We start from the raw sequence: 14,723 nt of genomic DNA, 5'->3' as shown, positions 1-14,723 counted from the left end.
AAAATTCATCCATTTCATTCATTCATTAAGTGATATGTGCTGCTCTAAGCAGTGGAGACGGATGTCCTCCCTTTATGGAACTTGTGTTTAGTGTGGAGGGAGAGGGATGGAGACGGATGGTCTAAAGAAAACAAATCAATAGTACAAATAAGTTTATATAGGGGTGCCTGGGTGACTCAGTCAGTTGAGCCTCTGATTCTTGATTTCGGCTCAGGTTATGATCCCAGGGTCAAGGGATCAAGCCCAGCATCAGGCGTGGAGTCTTCTTAAGATTCTCTCTCTCTCCCTCTGCCCTTTCCCCACTTGCACACACGCACACACTCTCTCTCACTCTCAAATAAATAAATAATAAACATGTTCATATACTGATACATCCTAAGAAGAAGACATAACGGAATGAAAGAAAGGCTGACTACTTCAGATTAAAGAAGGTCTTTCTGAGGCATAAATCCTTGTACTAGGAAATGAATAACTACAAACAGCCAGTCATGCCAGCCTCTGGGAAGAGCACAGATTGTGAAGCAAAGAGTCTGAGGCCGGAACAAGGCTGGTGACTATAATCTAGGGGCAGAAAAGCCAACATTGCTAGAGCATGGTGACTGAAGGAGAGAATGGGAGATGATGAGGTCAGAGGTAGATAGGAGCCTTACTAAGTCCATTAAAAGAAGCTTGAATCTTATTCTTAGTATATCCATTTGAAGGTTTTACACACAGAATCATCATTCTTCGATTATTTTTGTTGCTTCAGATCACCATGACTGTATATGTGGAGAAAAAAATTACGGGGAGGCCATTATTTTTTGGCCTATATTTTGTGACTTGCAATAGAGAGTAAAACAACCTAATCAAATAAGACAAGGCAGAATATAACTGGAGTTATTGGAACATTATTTTGTCAGACCACTTGGGGAAAGCAAGTCCAAGAAAAGGACATCCGAAATCTGGAAACCCATATACCTTTGTCATCAGACAAAGGGAGAAACTTACCATCCAGTGATATTCAATACAGTTTAAGAATCTAGGAACTTTGTGAAGATGGTCATTAAGTCTCATGATTCAAATTATGTGGTCAAGATCAGCTTTGCAAAAGTCACAGTAATGAATCTCAATGGAACGTTAATGTGTTACATTCTCAATCTATCTTATTTTCACATTCTTTGCTCTTGACTTTGATCATTCTACTTTTTTCATGCCCTGTCCTTGAAGTAATGAAGATGCTTCCTAAGCCATTTGCCTTGATTCCCAGGGACTCACCTGTTGAAGCACCTAATTTAATAAGTGGTAGACCTGACCCTTATAATATATGTGAAAAGACACCACAGGAGGTAAATAGGCATCATTTGTCAGTAAGGCACTGTGTTAATATTTTATAAATGCCACCTCATTTATCTTAACTTCAAAATTATAAGATAGATATTCTTTTTTCCATTTTCCGGGTAAGAAAATTGAGGCTCAAAGTGTTTGGCAAGCTCTCCTGGGGCATACAGCCAGTAAATGGCAGAGTTGAGATTATAACCTGGAAGAGTAAGATCCCAAATCCAAAATCTTCTTCGTGGGGTATTCCATAAAGAAGTCTTTCTACCATCAAGAACCTCAGGTAGAGTTCAGCCTGGTCTTCGGTACATCTTGTGAGACCCGGAGTGTGTACCAATTTTCAGTTATTATTAATCACCTCCTCATCACTAACAGAAATATTCTCACGTATTTTTTAAGACCTGACTGATCATTAATTGGACACCAATGGTGATCCAGGAAATTAGAATTCGTGTAATATGATAACAACTCTAAAGTTGTCTTTTACAAAACAACTTTTAAAACGGTTGCGTGTCATGTAAAATCCTCCCCCACTCCTATTACAGTTCAATGATGCAAATTGTTTTCCTTTTTGTGGTAATTTAATGCTCCCCTGAACTGGCTCCCGTGATTTCAGAAGCTGGCTTCCAAACAGTCATGCTCACCCGTACAGACTCCCACGATGAGAAATTCATTTTCTGCTTGACTTTGTAAGTGAAATTACACTCTGACACCACTCCTTTCTGCTGCCATTGAAAGGTATTAATGAAACATGGCATCAGAAATTTGTTTGCAAGGTTGTCTTCTATTATATCCTTTGGTCTGAGAATCCCTCTTTAGATCCCTTGGCCAAGAGTCTGGGGGGGGGGGTGGTGGTAGAGGGGGGACACTCCCAGTGTGGCCAGGAAATCAAACATATCGTTAGGCCTCCAAATTGAGAAGTCATTTTCAGAGAGATCTTAACAATTATAAAAAAAAGCTGTTCTCATAAAAACTACATAGATGTTTACATTTTACCATTGCCTTAGGTTGTTTTTAAATAGAATGTCCCTATGTTTCAATAAGTCAGAAATTAGCAGAAAGCCTCAGATCCTTTAGAAGGGGAAGTTATCTAGATAATGAAACTCATTGCTCAAGGTATAGTTGAGGACGTAAGATGATTAATATCATGATCAAGTGTTTGGGGGTACTTCCCTGTTAGCTGCCTCCTTTGTTCTCCCTACTCTGAGAAAATAAAATCAACCATATTTAAGAAGCAGTCTGTTCAGATGTCCTGATTTGAACACAACTCACCCAAGACTCTTCCAACATCTTGTGTTCCTATCCTTGCCAATAAGCCATGATTTACTAATCACACTAACCTAACCTGGGTCAGCCAGTTTTCTATTCCATCTGCACTCAAGGATCACCTACACAGGTCCCTGAGTTCTCTCCCAATGTCTTACTTCCACACTCAAGGTAAACAACTTGTATCATTATATTAATACAATATGATAAGTGGTTTGGTATCCTAGACCACTTTGGTTAGCATTAACCACACCCTTCTTGACTATCTTGACTATGGCTGTATCCCCAGCAAAAATCTAGCACATAGTAGTGATAAAAAAGATATTTACTGAGCAAATAGATGAACAAATAACTATAGGGTAGTTGTTTTTCTTCCAAAATTATGCAAACCAAGTTCAGTTTCTAGACTCAAAATTAGGGAAAGAACCAGAATTAATTTCCATGACATTTTCTAGGTACTGCTGGGCTTTGAATTAATATGATTTTCACTGTCCTTGTCACTTTTGGTTTTGCTATCTTGTGGTTGCAGTTTTCCTCACAAATTGTTGCCCGCTTGTTTTTAAAATACAATCTGAACTTGAACATGGGCTAATGTTTGGTTCTTTGCAGACCTGATACATTTTTAGCTTTAATCTTTACCAACGGCAAGTGTTAGAGACCAACTTGACTATGAGAGTTCACTACAAGTCTTATTTTTCTGGGATCTTTCAGAAGTCATTGTTTTCCCAGTAGCTGTGACATAACTCCTTGCAATTAACTTTCCTTCATCCCCAAGGCTGAGTTAGCATCCCTTATCACTGAACTTACTATTACCTTCTATTGTAAGTGCCAATCAATTCTTCCCACTCTGGACTGCGTGTGCTTAAAGTCTGCAACCCAGTCCCTTGTTTTTCTTTTTCTCCAAAACTTAACACAGTGCTTAACATATAGTAAAATCTCAATATATGTTTGGTAGATAAATGGATAAACAAATAAAGAATAGATGATAGATAGGTAGATAAATAGATAGATAAAATTTAATTCTGGAGAGACAGACAGATTCCCTTTGGAGTCTGTCATAAACCTAAAGCAGACTTTTGTCCACAATAAATTGATTTTGGAGTCTACACTAAAACCTGATATCGTAATTGATCAGGGGCAGTACAGGATACAAAGCAGGAGTCCTGAGGATTTTTCACTACATACTAAGACACTTTCCTCTTAAGATCTACAATTTTGCATGCTTTTTTGTTTAAGTATTAGAGAAGAGAAAACATCCTATATGTCCTCAATCCCTTGATGTGGAATTTGAAGAGAGTCTGATGGAGTTCATAAATTTGCCCTAGTTTTCTGAAACACCCCCCGGCATGGAGATCTGTAGACAATAATTATCAAGTCCCTCCCTCATGCTCCTAACAAATCAGTTCTGTGCTGGAACAGAAGGAGAGTCAATTATTAGGTGAATTATTGCAAGTTATAGTGGAGAAACAGTCACTTTTTTCTATCCCAATTGCCCAATCTTGGTTCTCACTGCCTGGAGATCATCATTATTAATAATTCCAGGCCTTGAGCTAAGTCAGACTGGTGTACATTAGCATATTTAATGCTCATGACAGCCCAGTGAGATCCAGGGCTAGTCACATTTTATGAAAATTAGAGTCATGCAAATTTAAATTATGCAAATTTGAAATCACTTAATATAAAAATATCAACACAGCCTCACTTTATTTACAAAATTTCAAATATAGTAAATGACTCTCAAGTTTTAAAAGTATGAAGAGCTGCCTAATTTAAATGACAAGCCTAGATAGTTTTAAATAGTATTTATACTTTGGTCACATGTACCAATTTTGCTAGAAAATCATAATTGTTAGAATGAAAGTTAATACTTATTGAAAGCAAGTATGAAATACTTATGAATATGTATGAATATTTATGAAAGCTACTACTAACTAAGCACTTCATAGGCAATATCCCCTTTATTTTTCCAACAAAATCCTATGTGGTAGAACTATTATTATCCCCATTTTGCAGATAAAGTAAAGGTTAGTAGCAGAAGCAGAATTTCAATTCAGGTAGCCTGGCTCCAGGCTTAATCAATGCCTTGCCTCACTTTTCAGGATTAGTCTTGAATTCTGTGCATTTTGAATTAGATATAACCTTCAGGAACTCTCCTGTCACATCATATATGCCGGCCCTGTAGGTACTATCGTCTCACCTTTGAAACTGCAGCTTTAAGTGACTTGCCCAAGGCCTCCAAGACAATAGAAGTCAAATTCATCTGTCAGGAACATTAGCTATCATGCCTAGATAAGGACACAGACACACCTGGAAAAGCAATCTAAGACTTCAAGTACTTCTGTTTTGTGCCTTCATGAACTCTCAGCTTCTTGCATAATGTTGGGCCAGCTTAGCCCCCATGATCTCTCATATGCTATCTCTAAGCCTCTTTTCCCTCCCCAGGGTCATCCAGATACTAACCTTGTCCTAAGAAAACTCCACACATCCTAATTCCTAATACCCTACCTCACCCTCTGTTTAAGTTCAGACAAAAGAACCCTGCGGGCACTTTCTCGAAGTACCCACGCTTTGAACAATGTCTGCTCTGTAACTATAACACCGTCTTCTCGAACAACAACCAGAATCCATACAGGTTTGACCCAGGCGAATATGAGGGGAGGTGGAGTAGTTCATCACTAATAACCTCACCACACATTCTTGTTATCAAATTCTGATAGATTTTTGCAGTGCGTGTCTTGCCCAGTGGAAAATATATGATATATTCTTTCCAGGTTGGCATCAGAATCGACAAAAACTATGCTTTAACTTATAGAAGCTGAAAATTGAGGACATGTTCTTTTGTTAATTCTCCAAACAGAGCTTCATAACAGATAAAACAAAGCTTTTGTGTGATAAAAAGTTCATAATAATGTGTTGTGCTGGGTAACAATAAGCAGTTTTTGCATAGAAGGTGCTGAAGCTGTTTGCCTTTTTTTTTTTTACTGATGATAGATTTAGCATTAATTAACCCGTGTATATGTGTGTATACTCATGTGCACACACATGCAACAGAATGATGAGAAAGAGAAACACTTTCCTCAAGCAAAAGGACCACAGCCTACTAATTATAAATTCTCTTTGATGCAAAATAAATTCCTTTTCTTAGAAGAACAAAAGATTCACTAATAGGAAAGTTCCTAGCAACCCACAGCTCTGTGCTCTATTATCTCCTGAGTGAATATGGGCACTGAATATTGATTCAAAAAAGCATTTGCTTCTAGGCCATCTGAAGTAGCTACAGGAATTAAAACAAACACACAAAAATTCTTCAGTCTAAGTGCACAGCCCAGTTTCTTCCTTATCCTCCTCTTCATCATCATTATTCAACATTTTAAAGTTTCTGGTATAAAAAAAATTTCTAGTATCTACAAAGTATTTAACTTATAACATTCTTAATTGTTTGACACAATACACTTAGGAGCCCCATCCACGGATGTTGATATTGTGACCCAAAGAGGTTAAATTACTCATCCAAGGTCACACAATGATGGATCCAAGGCTGGAACCAGGAGCACACTGGTTGCTCTATCACATCCATAGCCTTTTTTCCCTGATGGAATGCTTAACACACCAGGAAAACTCCTGATTTCTCCTGCTCTCTGCCTCCAAGACATCATTATCTCTCTTCCTGGGCAGTTTAAATGAAGGCACACTATGAAGGATTACATTCAGAGGAGCCCATGAAGAAGAAAGAAATGAAGCCAAGTCAGGTCAGCCAGCAGTGTGATGGGTGGGGGAGTAGCAGCCCTCCCTGTCCTTCTCAGACAGCCTGAGCCTACAGGGAACACGGGTCTTTGAGGATGTGTCAAGGAAATGAGCCCTTTGCTAAAGGTCAAGGCTGAATCATTTCAGTTTCCTGTAAAGGAGAGTAGTGGCAACTGTGTAACAGAAAAGAAAAAAAAAAGAAGATGATGATGATGAAGTGAGAATGAAGCTTGGAAATACGGGCACCTCTACAGACTGGGGTCAAGGCCAGGACAAGATCTCAGGGCACACAGGTCTCGGTTCTGCCTCTGCACCTGAACGGAAACCTGACCACAGAAATTCTCCATCCTTTTAGTGAAGGATCCTCTGATTGGCCTGGATCAGATCATGTGTGGAAATGAGTCTGGGCCTCCTGCCCATGGTCCTAAGATCAAACAGATGAATAGATGGCAGTTAAAAATAACAAATAGTACAGTTTTTAAAATACCTGAATTTTCACCCATATTCTTAAGTATCACATCCATTACAGTTTAAAGCACACTTTCAAAGTATTTTAAAAACTATATATATTTTTTACTTTGACACACAAATGTGGACTCCAAGAACAAGGAGATATTGTTATTCTCATTTTTTAGATGGGAAAAGTGAGGCTCGAGGATGCTAAGACGGCCACGTGGGTAGAAGGTGGTAGTCTGCAACTAAAGCCAAGTACTCTGAGTTCTGTTTTAGACATACCACTCCCTCAACTCCATTATATGATATGGTTGGTGGTTGATCATGTCCGAGATATAAAGATGGAAGCAGATCACTCCAAGATCAGCTAATAACAATCTCTGGGCAAAGGACCCAGGCACGGTTATTTTTTTTTAAGTGCCCCAGGTAACTTAAAAATGTAAACTGTTGAGAATGGCTAAAATTAACAACTTGGGCAACAACAGATGCTGGCGAGGATGTGGAGAAAGGGGAATGCTTTTGCACTATTGGTGGGAATGCAAACTGGTGCAGCCACTCTGGAAAACAGTATGGAGGTTCCTCAAAATATTAAAAATAGAACTATCTTACCATCCAGCAATTGCACTACTAGGTATTTATCCAAGGGAAACAGGTTTGCTGTTTTGAAAGGGCACAGATGCCCCAATGTTTATAGCGGCACTATCAACAAGAGCCAAAGTATGGAAAAAGCCCAAATGAATGGATAAAGAAGATGTGGTACATATATACAATGGAGTATTACTCGGCAATCAAAAAGAATGAAATCTTGCCATTTGCAACTATGTGGATGGAACTAGAGGATGTTATGGTAAGCAAAATTAGTCAGAGAAAGACAGATATCATATGACTTCACTCATATGTGGAATTTAAGATACAAAACAGATGAACATAAGGAAAGGGAAGCAAAAATAATATAATAACAGGCAAGGGGACAAAACATAAGAGACTCTTAAATACAGAGAACAAACTGAGGGTTTCTGGAGGGGTTTTGGGTGGTGGGATGGACTAAATGGGTAAGGGGAATTAAGGAAGACACTTGTTGAGATGAGCATTGGGTGTTACACATAGGGGATGAATCACGGGAATCTATTCCGGAAATCATTATTGCACTATATGCTAACCAACTTGTATGTAAATAAATAAATAAATAAATAAATAAATAAATAAATAAAATTAATTAACAAACAAATAAATTAACTTTTTTTAAAAAGCACAACTCAAGAAAACTGTAAATTGTTCAGAACCACTATTCTAAGAAAACATCATTTGAGTGTCAGAGGCAAAAAAATAATTCTTGGGACACATGGGTGCCTTGGTTCCATGTCCTACTCTTGATTTTGGCTCAGGTCACGATCTCTGTTTCCGAGTTTGAGCTCTCAGTCAGGCTTTGCACTGATATCGTGGAACTTGCTTTGAATTCTCTCTCCCCTTCTTTCTCTCTCTCTCTGCCCTTCCCCCACTTGTGCACACACACTCTCTCTAAAAATAAATAACTAACATTAGAAAAATAATTCCTGAAACTTGAAATGGTAAAGGTATTCTCATGATTTTTTTTTAGGTTTTCCATTTAAAATGCTGGCCTCTTTCAATATGAAAGATTTATACCTGCAAACTCTGCAAAAGACAACAGTTTGAGAAGTTGGGGTTGCTGGGGGCAATCCAATTTACCAAGGAAACCAGCTGAGCCATGGAACAACATGGAGTGGGGCGGCCCACAGCCACAATGCTATCTGCAGAAGGGCATGCTCTCTGTTTCTTTAAGCAGAAACTGGAACATTATTCCTTTACCACTGCAAAAAGAGCAATTCGTTCTTTGATGGAAGATCCACTTATGTAAACAAGACCTCTGTTTTCTGCCTCTGCCACAAAGAAAAGTGTAGTCCCTCTAGATGGGTAGGAGCCAGAAAGCAGAAGTCATTGTCTTTTACTTCTCCTTGGTGTCTCTTACTTCCCAAAGCATTCTAGTTCTTTTTCACTTAAGAAAAGAACTGTATGTCAACTGGGCAGTTCCCTAGGGAACTGAGATTCAGCTAACAGATCAGCTCTCAACGCTGATAGAAGATGCCATTCCCAGTTAGATGCTGAAATAAACTAAAGCAGAACCAATGTTTTCTCTCTTATGTGCAAACTGAAGTAAAGGAATCAATAACAGTATTTTTTGCTACCTAACTTTTGGTTGCTTCACAATGTTATTCTAATTGTGCATCAACCTTTACAATGTATTTGTTCTTTCAGGGTTGCATCCATTATGTAATAAAAATAGTAATTAATAAATGATTTAAGACAAAAAGAGTTAGGAACTCTGTGGTTTTGATCTGAATCTCAACTTGTAACACATGCTTCAGATCTCATACCTAAGGTTCCAGACAACACAAGTTTTAGTCTGTAAGAGAACTAAGACCTTCTCAAGTGATAGACTGGTGACCCTAAACCAAGCAAAGGCGATTTTATAAACTGATATCCCAGAAATGAGTTCACGTCAGTATCTCATCTGTAAATATCACAATTCAAGTGATTTTAAATATGATGATGTCTTATGATAATGCAAGGGTGTTTTTAGATACTTATTTTTATTTTTTGGATGTGTACTTGTCAAAGCTAATGCATCTAGCTAGATGAGCAGCCATGCCTTCCTTAATGGCTATGGTCATATCTAAGTCAAATTTTTGCAATTTATCCAGTATCCTTCTTTTGCCTAATTCCTAGTCAATATTTGGATATCAGTTTAGCAGTGTCTCTTCCCAGCAGGCTTCCCTGACCCACACTCCCATTGTGAGTTAGAAACTTTTCCACCATGCTCCATTACACCCTGTGTTGGCCTTTCAGTGGCACCAATCGCATTGAATAGAGATTTCCAATTAAAGCTACAAGCTCTTTGATGCAGGGATTAATTTCATTCATTCATTTGCTCAGAATACATTACTGCCTTCCACATGTCTGATACTGTCCTAGGTCTTGGAGATACAGTCAAAACAAAACTCCCTGTCCCTATGAAGCTTATATTTTGGGGAAGACAGAGGGGCATATGAAATTCTTGTGTTGTGGTAGTTGGGGATGGGGAGGGAATTTTAGGAATTTTAGGTGGGATAGCCAGAGAAGCCCTCACTGGGAAGGTGATATTTGAGGCACATCTGAAGAAGGTGAGAAAATGAGTCAAATAGGATTCTGAGGAAAGAGGGTTGAAGCAGAGGGAACAGCATATGCTAAGGCCAAGCTCTGAAGAGTATGCATGCCTCCTGGAACAGCAAGATGGCCAGCAACTTTAGAGTGGAAAGAGAGAGCAAGAATAGAATATGTTCACTTTGGTGCTGGCTCTCACATATAGAAGGTATCAAGTAACTCTTTATTGTTTAAAAACAATAAAAATAATAATAAATTTGGCAATAATTAATATTAAAAATAAATAGTAAAATAATAAATAATAAAATAATAATAAACTTTTTGGTGAGAAACACTTATTTGCTCTCTCTTGCCAGATGAAGAGATAATCACAAATTTATTCATATTTCTAGGAAATTTGGGGTTTTATGAACCAGATTATCTAAGAGTAGGTGAGTTATTCAGAGACAACCAAGTTTTACTCATGAAATTTAACTTCTTTTGAGATAACCGTGACTTTAAGGTGAGTATCACTTCTATTGTTTTTAATTTTCTCCCTATAACTGATCTCTTGAGCATAATAACTGATTACAGCTTTGGGGTGAACGCTGATTACTCTTGTTTCTCCTTGTTGAGTACCCTCAATACTCCCAAGGCTTTTCCCGAAGGTTCATTCTCTTGTGGGTTCTTTTTTTCTGAAGACGTCTGCCCAAAGCAATGAGTTAAAGAGAATATTCATAGCCACAGCACGATGGAATTGATAATGAGGAAAATGCTCCATTTCAGTGTCTTAGCAGCTCTGACAAGTAGAGAAGAAAAAACATTTCTTGACCCTGCCACCACAGAACCATTCCAATTGGCATGATGATGTACTTCTAAGCAATTGCCAATGGCAGGGTAACACGGAGACCCATTTCATCTAATCTCTTTCTCATACTCAACTGGGCTATACTGCAGGAAAACCAACCTGATGAACCGGGCTTTGAATCCCAATTTATTGCTTTACGAGGCAGGCAGGCTTGGGTGACTCATTTTGTTCTATCTTAAGCTCAGTTTCTTTATAAGAACTGGAATAAGAGAACCTCCATTGTTTGTCTCCCAGGATTGGGATAAAGACCAAATGAAATAATAATATATATGAAAGTATTAAGAAAATGATAATAAAAAAAGAAAGAAATTCTATAGATTGAAACAGATATGTAATACAGAAAAAAAAATGGTGGGGAAAATAGGCAAGTATTTTCCTTGAAAGTTTCTTTTAATATTATTTGAAAAATAAAAGGTGAATATTATTCTCAGCTAACAGCAGTTCTCTGGATACCAGATGCTGTCAGTCCTACCTTGAAAACACATTCTCCATCTGTTGTTTCCCTTTTCCAGGACTGTACAAGCCAACATCACGGAGCTCTGCAACTGTCCCTAATCTCCTACTTCCCAATTTCACTTTCCCCTCCCCCTTTTAGTCCCTCTCTCACAGATCAGCTAATGTGATTTTTGTAAGTCAGATTATGACACCCTTCTCTTTAAGCAACCCCCCCCCCAGCCCCACCAATAGTTTATGATCACACCTAAAATCCTAGATTCTTATCAGGCTAAATATCCTACATGCTCTGGCCTCTACTGACCCCTCCAATTTTATCCACTACTTGGGTCTCTTTCTGCCACAATGCTTCTAGCTTATGGGCTTTTTCTGTTCCTTGAACATACAAAAATTGTACCTGCTTTAGGACTTCTTTCACTACTATGTCTCTGCCTGGAAATCTTCTCCCATTTGTGTGTGAATTGCTTTTTCCTATAATCTCGGCCTCAGCCAAAATCTATCTCCTTGAGGAGGACTTGATGTCCACCTCATCTAATGGTGCCTCCCCTCCCTAGGCATTCCATCACCCTCTCTTTGTAACACTTAAAGTTTGTGAAATGACTTTATCTGTTTACATTTTATTGCCTATGTTCCTCAATCAAATGTGAGTTCCGTGAGAACAGTGGCCTTGTTAGCCTTTTTCATCACTGAATCTTCTCCTTATGAGATTTTTACCTGGAACATAATAGGTAGTCACTAAATATGTACTGAATGAATGAGTTAGAGTAACTGGAAGTCTTGTGAATGGTTATGAAGTGTTATTGAAAACTATGAGGTTTAAAATCTTTTAGATGAAATGATCATTCAACATGAACATATTTCCTGATCTCCTTGGAAAGGAGAATTAGGAGGATGTGTTAAGGATGATGATGGCTTGTTTTTAGCATGTATGTGACATAACAGTTGGAAGCCAGCCAGACACTTGTAGTTAGCTCTTTATAAGACTGTAGTGTCTATCCTGACTTGTCACAAGTCATAATAATGAAACTTGACAACAAAATTGGAAGCCTGTGTCTTTATTACAACTTGAATTTCAGAGAAAATACATATCCATCTACCAGCTCTGGGCTGGCACAGTGAGGATTCCAACCAATCATATAGATATTAAAAAAAAATACATTTTTTTTAACAGCTACCACAGTAACATCTCTGTGGCAGCACTTGAAAAAGAATTAGAGTTGTTTTCAGTCATTCTATGAATAACATGACATTTAAAGAACAGGAAAAGAAAGGAAAAAGATAAATACTTTAAAAGTTGTTTCAGGCTGTGGGGACCTCGAAAGCAGAAAATGAATCATCCTCTTGTACCTGCCTATTGAAATACACATGAAAAAAAGAAGGACCTGAATATAGGTCCATAATTGGACAGATGTCAAGATCAATTCTTACTAAGCAAATGTAGATGGGGACTATAGTAATTTCATACAGTTCAAATAACTTCAAAATATCTATAAATTAATTCAGGTTCCAGGGTTCACAGATTAGTAAATAAAGATGGAATTTTCCCAGCCTAGTACAGCCACTATAGACTGCCAAACACAGGAAATTCATCCAGGATACTGATAACAGTCACCTCTCCAACTCAAGATCTTAGGAAAGAAATCTGATAAAAACAAGCTAGACAATATGGGAGGCCAGAAACAAACTGACCAATCTGGTTTTTTGGCAAACACTAGACATGAAGGAATTTTATTCATTCAAGAGCCAATTAATTACCTCCCAGACATCGTGTAAGAATTCAAACCATGCGTGTCCAGACCTTAGGACAGTGCCATTGCTTTTTCTTATTTTTTTAATTTCAAAGAATTTATAGCCAATATTGATATGAAATTTAAAAAGCATCAACAACAAGAACTGTGAATGTAAATATCCTGAACAATGAATGAAAAAATCCATATTCAAGATGAGAAAATCATACTTTAAATATACTATGGGAAACTAAGGGCACCTGGGTACCTCACTCCATTAAGCCTCCGACTTCAGCTCAGGTCATCGTCTCACGGTTAGGGAGTTCAAGCCCCACATTGGGGTCTGTGCTGACAGCTCAGAGCCTGGAGCCTGCTTCAGATTCTGTGTCTCCCTCTGTCTGCCCCTTCCCCACTCCTGCTCTGTCTCTCTCTGTCTCTCAAAAATAAATAAATGTTAAAAAAATTTTTTTAAAGTACTATAGGAAACTAAACATTTAAACTATCAGCTTTATTTTTTTTTAAGTATAAAGTTTATTTTTATTAAGTTAGGCAGTAATAATACCACAATCACTTTTTTTGTATTGGTTAATGAAATATGTTAACATTTAGAAGTTCTCTATAACTCAAAGAACCAATATTTCCTAAATGACCAACACATAATGTTAAAGAATCATGCATGGATAGAAGGTACACTCAAAATACAAGATAGACAAGTGGTTTTTAATTTAACAAAGTTCAAAAAAATCACTGATGGTTCCAAATTCCACATCATAACTAACCTTTAAAAAACTATACCACTTGTCAAGTTGGGGTATACTATCAGAGAATAACATTCACAACTATCTGAAAAGGTTATTAAAATACCTCTCATTTTGCCGCTATATATTAAGACATTTCAGAGATGTACAAAAATGTATAAAATAATGCCCTTCTTCTAATATTTTAGTTTTAGAAACTATGGTAATTTTTCATAAAGTATGTTTCATTTATATTAACATGAATTAGGCCTATTATTTTATTTATTTTTAGGCTTATTCTTTTACTTGACTTTTTAAATTTATGTTTATTTAAATCCAACTTAGTTAACATATAATGTAATAAAGATTTCAGAATCTTTATTTAGAATTTAGTGATTCATCACTTACATATAATACCCAGTACTCATCCTAACAAGTGCCCTTCTTAATGCCAATCATCCATTTATTTCATCCCCCCACTCAACACCCTCCAGCAACCCTCAGTTTGTTGTCTGCATTTAAGAGTCTCTTATGGTTTGCCTGCCTCTCAGTTTTTATCTTACTTTTCCTTCCCTTCCCCTATGTTCATCTGTTTTGTTTCTTAAATTCCACATAAGTGAAAGCATATGATATTTATCTTTCTCTGATCTACTTATTTCACTTACACTCTAGTTCCATCCACATTGTTGCAAATGGCAAGATTTCATTCTTTTTGATAACTAATATTCCATTGTATGTATGTGTGTGTGTATATATATATATATATATATATATATATATATATACCCCTCATCTTCTTTATCCATTTGTCAGTCAATGGACATTTAAGCTCTTTCCGTTATTTGGCTATTATTGATATAGTGCTGCTATAAAAATTGGGGTGCATGTGCCCCTTCAAATCAACATTATTGTATCTTTTGGATAAATACCTAGTAGTGCAACTTCAGGGTTGTAAGCTAATTCTATTTTTAATTTTTTAAAGAACGTCCATACTGTTTTCCACAGTGGCTGCACCAGTTTGCA

The 14,723-nt window shown here is 37.3% G+C and overlaps 1 long non-coding RNA gene across 2 annotated transcripts in view; it reads left to right on the top strand.

The window, feature by feature from the left end:
* LOC125175392 (uncharacterized) overlaps nt 1–8,929 on the top strand; it is a 31,449-nt gene extending 22,520 nt beyond the window's left edge. For both annotated transcript variants that reach the window (XR_007155771.1, XR_007155769.1), the window contains one exon: nt 8,375–8,929. This is a non-coding gene — a long non-coding RNA (uncharacterized LOC125175392). The remainder of the gene's footprint in view (nt 1–8,374) is intronic.
* Nucleotides 8,930–14,723: the final 5,794 nt, after the last annotated feature.

This window comes from Prionailurus viverrinus, chromosome C2 (assembly GCF_022837055.1).
Source record: "Prionailurus viverrinus isolate Anna chromosome C2, UM_Priviv_1.0, whole genome shotgun sequence".
Lineage (NCBI taxonomy): Eukaryota > Metazoa > Chordata > Mammalia > Carnivora > Felidae > Prionailurus > Prionailurus viverrinus.
Note: the sequence above shows the minus strand (reverse complement) of the source record. Positions and strands in the feature narration are given on the sequence as shown.